Below are 7,982 nucleotides of genomic sequence, written 5' to 3' on the forward strand. Positions count from 1 at the left end.
TTCTGGAAGACTGGATACATTTGAAGGTCATAAAGGAGAGTGGATTAAGCTTTTATTTTTTTCCCCTGCAGAAGGGAAGTGTGATGAGGTCTGTGACTGCACCTATGCAGAGGTGAACAGGAGCAAGTAAGGTCTTCCCTGACATTGCATGAGCCTTGTTCCAGGGCCAGATGCATTGGGTGGGAGTTTATGTTGCAAGTAACCCTGCCTTTCTGTGGGAAGTTCCTCCCCTGAGACATTCCTGAAGGATTAGTCAGATTCGTATGCTTCTGAAAGACACGTGTACTACAGCTTCTGGAAAGAAAAGAACAAAAATGGATTCAAGCAGAGCTGTAGTGCTAGCAGATGGAGCTGCCCAGCCTGACCGAGCAGGCTTAGGCTGTCCATGGCTGGGTCTGCACACCCGCAGAATGCGTGCAAGTCAGATGGTGCTCTGAAAAGATGAGTTATTCTGTGCCAAAAAAAGAAATTATCTGCTACAGCATAGACCATACACGGGCGCTATTGGTAATACAGCATCGCATGCAAGTCAGAACCTGTGCTAAGCACAGGACCAAGTACATTGAGGAAAAGTTCTATAGTCTCCATGAGGAACAGTAATTCCAGAGCAGAAAATTATTACCATTCCATCCTTTTGGAGACCAGTGGGTAAATTTGTTAATGTTTTAATATTTGAACTAACCATGTGTACACACCACATCTCTTTCTAATTTTGGAATAGTGGGTTGATAAATCAAAGACATCCTGAACAGTGTCCTGAATGTTCTTCTAGGTGTATCGTGGCAGTTGGGTGGGATAGAATAATAAATGTGTGCTTTCAAAGTAGAAAGGCTGCATCTAAAAGAGATGATCTGTTAGCATAAAATAACACAAAATTGTTTTAAATGAAAACTCAGACTCAGTGTTTAGATTTTCGTGAAAAATAAAACTGAGCAAAAATCGCTTTGCCACTGCTAGAACGTGCTGTTTGGGCTTGAAACCAAAACTGTGCTCAGGATACACAGATCTTTGGATCTTTCCACGGGGAAAGTGGTGTTACACCAACTGCCCACCCCTCTTCCCCCCTGGGAATGCACCCTGTCGCTTGGCTGTGGGCTGACTTTGGGAGCTGAAAGCAATTTCTTTGAGCTCAGCTTGAATAATCAGCCCAGAGAGCTGGGTGTCCTGTACAACTTTGCAGAAGCACCACGAGGTTTTATGGTCCTCCGAACACGGAAGCTTGGACCATTCATTGAGAAAAGAGATTTGTGTAAAGCTGCATTTGCCAGTGATCAGAGAAGCATCCAGCTGCCTTTTGTTCGGTGGCCAAATTGTGGTGGCAGTGGCCAAGGCTGGATTTAAAACGCAGAGGGGAATCATGTTTGTTGCTTCTGCTGACCTGAAGGAGCTGCTATTTCCTTACAAGGTCCAGGATTCCCTTGGGAGCCCCCAGGGAGGCACCACCAGGCATCTTCTCCAGAAGACTTTTCATTATAAAAGGGTCATTTGTGGAAAGCAGACGTATTGGCTTCAGCAAAGGGCAATGTTGGGAATGGGACTGAATTGGGGAGGGGGGAGGCAGGGAGCTTGTAATTACCTGCTGACTATTCTGGGACACTGCTCTTGCTTGCTCTCTCTGTAAAAGAAAAGGTAGTTAATTTTATCCAAAATTGAGGGAAAAAGTCAGAAACTTCTTTACCATTTGTGAAGTGGATTTCCTATCTTCTGGCCAGCTCCTTTTGCCGGTAAGGCCACGTGGCCTGCGTAGGGCTGACCTTCCCATCCCCGGAGCAGGGAGCATGTGCCAGGGGCCGAGGACAAACCTCTTCTGGCCTCTCCCTTGCCAGTCTCTTCGGTCCAGCACTCAGCAGATGAGGTCCATCATGCTCAGAAACCTCAGCCCTTCTGCAGGATGACATGGTGAGGTTCCTCATTGAGTCTGTATTTCAAATACATTCATGAAAGCAGTAAGTTATGGCATAAGGTGAGTCAGTGTGGCACAACAGATAAACACTTGGTCTGGATTTAGTTCAGGCAAATGAGATTTTTTTATTAAACTGTTAATTTAATCTTGGCATTGCATAGTCCTCAGTCACTAGTTTTCATAAGGTCTAGGACGAGAAGCCAGAGACAGAAATTCCCCAGGGAGGGCTAGGCAGTTAAAACCTCATGGTTGCAAACTGAGATGGGAGGTAGAAATCAGATGCCACCAAGTTTGCGGCAGGGTCAGGCTTGTGTATACAGTCTGACCAAGCCAAAAAACCTGCTGAAGGAAAGGGGAGGATGAACACTGTTGCTTTCATGGCTATTCTCTGCTTTCACCCAGGCCCCTTGCCACAAAGAAGATACCTTGTGCGACGGCTGGCATCCACCGACCCTTCTCGCCTCGGCTGGTTACAGAGGTGACACTGCAGTTTGGATCATGACCTCCAGCTGCGACTGCCACAAACGTAACCACACGCCACTTCCCACTGACTGCGCTGGTGGAAAAGGCAAGTGCTGCTTGGGAAAACAATAAATATCATCCAGCTTTCAAAAATCTTTGCAAAAGGAACATGAGAAAAGTATTTGACAGATTGAAATTGTTGGCTGTGACTTTTATGGAGTTTCTTCTGCCGTATACTCATCTTAGAGATTATAGACATAATTTGAAGCATACTTCTTCAAAACTGGTTTTGTTTTGAAAATGCTAAACCAACCTTATTTAGAAACTTGCTGGACTTGACTAAGTTTTTGCCCCAAAGTAAAACGTTAGTGTAAGACATCTTTCAGCAGACTGCTTTGAATTTCAGTAGATTCAAGTTTTCCAGTCTAAAATGTTTCCATATTTCTTTGACCAGCTCTATTGAAAGCCACCAGTGGTGATGTCTGATACCAACAGAAGCCTTTTGAGGCTGGTGAAGGGGCAGCTCTAATAAATGTGTATCTGCACTACAGATGCTTCAGGAAAAGGCAAAGGTTTGTTACTATAATCTCAACAGAGCAATGGGGACATATTGCCATGTCAACATGATGTATTTTATTCATTTAACGTAGTTCATTATAGAAAAGTAATTCTGAATTCTGTAATTTAAGTAATTCTTAAATTCTTCCACATTTAAGCAGGCTTGCAGTGAACATACAGGGATATTTTTTTTCTTCCTTTTGCTTTCCAAGCTGCAGCAGCAAGCGGTACCCAAGTGTATTTCTGCCGGCTTGCATGGTTAGGCAGGTGGCTGGAGCAGCAAGTCTCATTTCCAGTGGGCCTGAAAGCAGGAGTTACCCGCGGGATGTTGTGCACATCTCAGCAGGTGTCACAGCTCTGTGCTGTGTGGGGTGGGTTTTCAAATTAGTTGTACAATGTTGGTTTTTTTTAAAAAAAAGACTATGGCCACATGTTTTTGGAAAACCATGCATTAGTTGTTTCTCAGTTTGCAGTCATAATTAATTTTCCCTCTCCTGCTTTTAATCCATGGGCACGTAGAAGCAGATTATTGATTTTTCAGCATCTTAAAACAAATCCCTTGAACTGGTGACAGTCCAACATGCCTCTCCCGTGAGGTAAAATCTGCAGGACCTCTGGCTATGGTATGACACAGTGATCCATCCTGTGGGAGAGCTCTGATTTTCCTTGATAACAGGGCTTGCTCTAATCTTTTTAAATTGTTTTGGTGTTGGTTTTTTTCCATTAAATGTGCATTATTTTATTGATCCCTCCATTTCTTTATGTTAAAGTTTTCAGTGAAAGTAATCATTGGCTTAGAAGACAAATACTCAGAGAATACTTCAGGTGAATAATAAAAATGACAAAGCCAGCATACTACAGAGCACTAGTAAATAAACATCTTACAGGCATGATGATCGGTGGAGGAAGGTTTGGGATTGTTGCGTCTAATTCGAATTTCATCCCCAGTGTGTTCCACTCCCAACAGACTCACATTCCACCACTACTGAGAAATGGTTTTACCATTTTTTTTTCTGCAGTTTCCTTCTACTCCTCTACTTGGAGGAGTACCTCAGACGTACTTGTATTACCACAGATGGTAAATGTCACTCCCCACGAGCCAGTTCTCTGCGGCTGATGGCGATGGGTGTCTGTGGGCTGACAGCACCAAGGATTGTGCCCTCAGGAATCCAGAGCAGGAGCCACCACGGGGTGTGTGGTATGGATTGCTCCTGCCTAGATAAACTGCTTGAAGGGGGTTGTATGTATGGGTGTGCACCTGAGCAAAGGCAGGAAGAGAAAATAAGGATTTAAATGAGCAAAGTCCTGCCTGTGATTTGTGGCTATATAACAAAGAACACCACCACCAACATAAACCAAACAAATCAAAATCCCTTCTCCTCCCCCACGTTAGTCTCTTTTCTCCTCTTGTACATTCTCATAAATCTGTCCTTGGTTTTGCAGCGGCTGGTTTTCAGCACTGCTAAGTTTGCCCCTGTGTAGCATTTCAAGTAAAACAATTTAATGGCCCATTGGCTAAACGCTGACAAACCTACTTGGAATTCAGTGGGAGGCAAGGACCGAGTGAAATCTCAGCAAGGACTTTGGCACAACATCCTGCGGCACTCACATCCTTGCAGTTCAGTGGAAGCAATTTACCCACGTGGGTCTGTTTCATGCTCTGCATGAAAACTATTTTAACATTTTGTTGCACTGGAACAGCATAACTGAGATACTTGTTTTCATTTGCCAGGCTTTGCGCTCGGCCTTGCACCATCGCTCGGCGACACGTTCTTTATTGACCCACATCTGTGTATTACTGTGAATCGAATGGGAAGTTACAGATTTATTCTTTATTTTGCTGTAGATGTCTATCACTGGTGAGCACATAAACACAGTTGTACTGCAAGCATGGTCTTATGTAGCTCAGTTTGGGCTGTGCAAACATCCAGAGAGTACACAGGCCTATAGCCAGCAACTTTTCAATGGCAATGTGATTAGGTCACTTAATTACCATCCCCCCTGGTAGCATGGAAACCTCAGCTCTGCCCTCTGCATGGTCCAGAGGTCACGGGCAGTGATCACTTCTCAAATCACATGAAGTGCCATTTCATGGTGCCATTTCTACTTCAGCATCATTTGGATGTATCTGATCCCTCCCTGGAGCCTCAGTTCCTCTGAACAGGTGGCTGGGTTACAGCGTTAGCACTGGGCACAGGCACCTTACCTACACCCAGTCAGAGCTCCTGGGTCAGAGAAGGCTGGTGCCCCCAGCCCCTCTGTAGTCTGATCCCTCAATTCCCTTTCTAAACCTCTCTTTGGGGGATCCCTCTCCACTCCATGCTCTGGACCGGGATCCTGAGAGGGATGAGCATCTGTACGTTGGAAGTCTATCTTTAAAGCTACGTGCCATTGCTGACAGTAGAGGTTAACAACAGGCAGACTAAGATAGTGACACTGTCACAGGTTTCCTGGCAGGCATGTGTGCACCTGCATGCTGTTCTGCCTCTGCTTTGATAGATCAGAGGTGATGGATGAAGACAGAGTCCTGCTGTCCTCGTCGATAGATGGCACAGCTCATCTCTGGAGTCTGGCTGGAGAACACACAGGTAAGTAACACTAAAGCTAAGCATGCAAATGGCATACAGCAGATGCACAGGGAAGAAATACCTGCAGGAAGCCAACGTGACCTTTCCTAATCACCCCGCTGCTGGAGCCATGGGTGCGTGAGCCCGTATGGCAGGGGTCCTCAAATTTTTTAACCAGGGGGCCGGCACGCAGATGCAGCGGCAGGCAGTCATCTGCGGCTGCTTGGTTTCCCCCCCCAGCCCCCGGGGGGGGTCTGTAAATACCAGAGGGGCGGATTGAGGACCTTGGGGGCCGTATCCAGTCCTCTGGCTGTAGTTTGAGGACCCCTGCCCTATGGATAGATTTATGGACTGCATTTAGTGTTTAGACCTATATTTTTCTGTCTGGCATCTTCTGTTTTAGTCTTTGTCTGTATTTTAGATCGCTAGGGGCTACATTTAACCAACCAGGATGGAGTTTCTTCGTTCCACAGGGAATACCTTTGAGCTTTTTCTGTTTTCCCATATGCATCCTTGTGGTGGGTTGACCTTGGGTGGATGCCAGGTGCCCACCAAGCCACTCCGTAACTGCCTTTCTCAGCAGAAGTATGTGCGTATGTAGAAAATAAGATAAAAAAACCCATTGTGGGTCAAGATAAAAGCAGCTTAATGAAGCAATAGCAAAAGTCACATGTGCAGAAGCAAACAAAAGATGTTATTCTCTACTTCCTATCACCAGGTGATGTTCAGCCACTGCCCGGGAAGCAGGGCTTCAATATGCGTAGCTGTTGCTCTGGAAGACAAATTTCACAAATAACTTATACACACCCCTTCCTCCTCCTCTCTCTAAGCTTTTATACCTGAGCAGACATCATATGGCGTGGAATATCCCTTTGGTCACTTCGGGTCAGCTGTCCTGGCTGTGTCCCCTCCCAAGACCTTCCCACCCCCAGCCTGCTGATGGTGGGGGAGGCTGGAGGGGCGGCCTTGGTGCTGTGCAGGGCTGCTCAGCAGCAGCCGGAACACTGGTGTGTTAGCAACACCTTCCTGGCTACCAGTGCAGGCACAGCGCTGTGAGGGCTGCCGTGGGGCTCAGCCAGACCCCATACAATCCTACATTCTGAAGAGGCAGACCATGGTCAAACATTTCAGATTTACTTTCTTCAGCCAGAAGAACTAGAGCCAAGCTTTTAAGACACTTCAAAATCTGAAAATACAGATGTTTAAGAGGTTTTTTTATGTCTGTTGTACTTTAAATAAAAACACAAGAAAAAGCTGTGGAAATTTTATGCTTAAATTGTATTTTCTTCTGTATAGTTCTGTCTCTTGCCCTGCAAGTCCTCAACTCAGAAGAGCAGCCCAAAGCTCGGGGGAAGCCTGTGCCTGAGGTCTACGCAGGTAGAAGCTTTGCTGTGTGCCATGGCAGAGGTCTCCAGTGCCTGCTCTTTGCCTCCTCCAGTGAAACAAGCGATGATGGAAACAAAATGGTGCATTTAGGGCATTCTCTGCATTTCCTACAACAGGCTAAGGAATAGAAGGATGAAATTCAGCACGAGATATATTAGACTACAACCTGATAATACCTGACCGACTGCTAAAATGCATCATTTGAACTTTAAGAGTAGTCTGTCTATGCACTGTTAGTCCATGAAAACATTCTGGATCAAACCTTTATGAGAGCTTATACAGTAAAGATTTTACCTTTTTTATCTTTATCTTTTTGTGGGTCTAAGCTCTCCAGTCACTTAAGATACTTAAAAATTTGGTTTTAAAAATTGATTTCCCAGACTGTGCATCATTTGACAATTTTTAGTTCCACTTCATCTTCTGAAAAAAATGCACAATAGCAAAGTGAAATGTAACAGTTCTGATAGGTCTCCTGTATTTTATGTAAGTTTGAATAATCCAAGATTCAGAATTACAGGAAGATTGAATTTCAGGCAATTTTATTATAAACTTTATTTTAAAGACAGTTAATTCACAAGTCTTACGTCAGGAAGATAATGGCAGTTAAAATTTATATACATCACTAAGGTTAATAATGACCCAATAAGGCAGCCTGAGTAAATGGTTTTTGAGCGTTTTCCACTTACATCACCTTAAACAGTTTTAGTGGGGATCTGACCTTCTTGTATACTTCACAAACATTTATTTCTGATACAGAAATCTGTGCATTTATTAGACACTTTTCTAGGCTCTTTGAAGAAGTGGAGTCCAAAGAACATCAGAACACAGCTTGAGAAAACGCATACCTTGAAAATAAAAATATATTGAACACTGATGTAAACTCTCCCTATTTGTAACGCCACCATAGCAAAACAGTTGCAAAAACTTAGATAAAATCAGGAACTTAGAGAAGCACATTCTAAGTAAATGTAGCAACTTAACACACTATAAAAATACCCCATCAAAAAATTGTAAAAGTTTGTTATAGAATAATAGAGTTATCTTCTTTTGGAAGAAAAACATTCGAACTTTTGTGTGATAGTCAGTAACCCAGTAAGGCTAAACTG

Source organism: Falco biarmicus, chromosome 2, assembly GCF_023638135.1.
Source record: "Falco biarmicus isolate bFalBia1 chromosome 2, bFalBia1.pri, whole genome shotgun sequence".
Lineage (NCBI taxonomy): Eukaryota > Metazoa > Chordata > Aves > Falconiformes > Falconidae > Falco > Falco biarmicus.